This window comes from Vombatus ursinus, unplaced genomic scaffold (assembly GCF_900497805.2).
Source record: "Vombatus ursinus unplaced genomic scaffold, bare-nosed wombat genome assembly UNPS02014832.1, whole genome shotgun sequence".
NCBI classification, from domain to species: Eukaryota; Metazoa; Chordata; class Mammalia; order Diprotodontia; family Vombatidae; genus Vombatus; species Vombatus ursinus.
In genome coordinates this window covers 63,185,197-63,185,515 of record NW_020954610.1, presented here as the reverse complement: position 1 = coordinate 63,185,515, position 319 = coordinate 63,185,197, and positions in this window count along the sequence as shown.

Genomic DNA, 319 nt, shown 5'->3' with positions numbered 1-319 from the left:
ACGGCACACAATCTGATATAGGCTATATATTTACATTCCTATTAAACATATTTTCACATTAATGATGTTGTAAGTAAGAATTAGAACCAATAGGAGGAATCACCAGAAAGAGGAAACAAAACTCAACAGAAGAAAAAAAAATAGCAAATGGTATGCTTCGATCTGCATTCAAACTCCATAGTTCTTTCTTTGGATGTGGATAGTAGTTTCCATCATGAGGCCTTTGGAGATGTCTTAGATCCTTGTATTGCTGGGAAGGTTTATTAATATTAGTCATCACACAACATGGCTGTTATTGTGTACAATGTTCTCCTGGTTC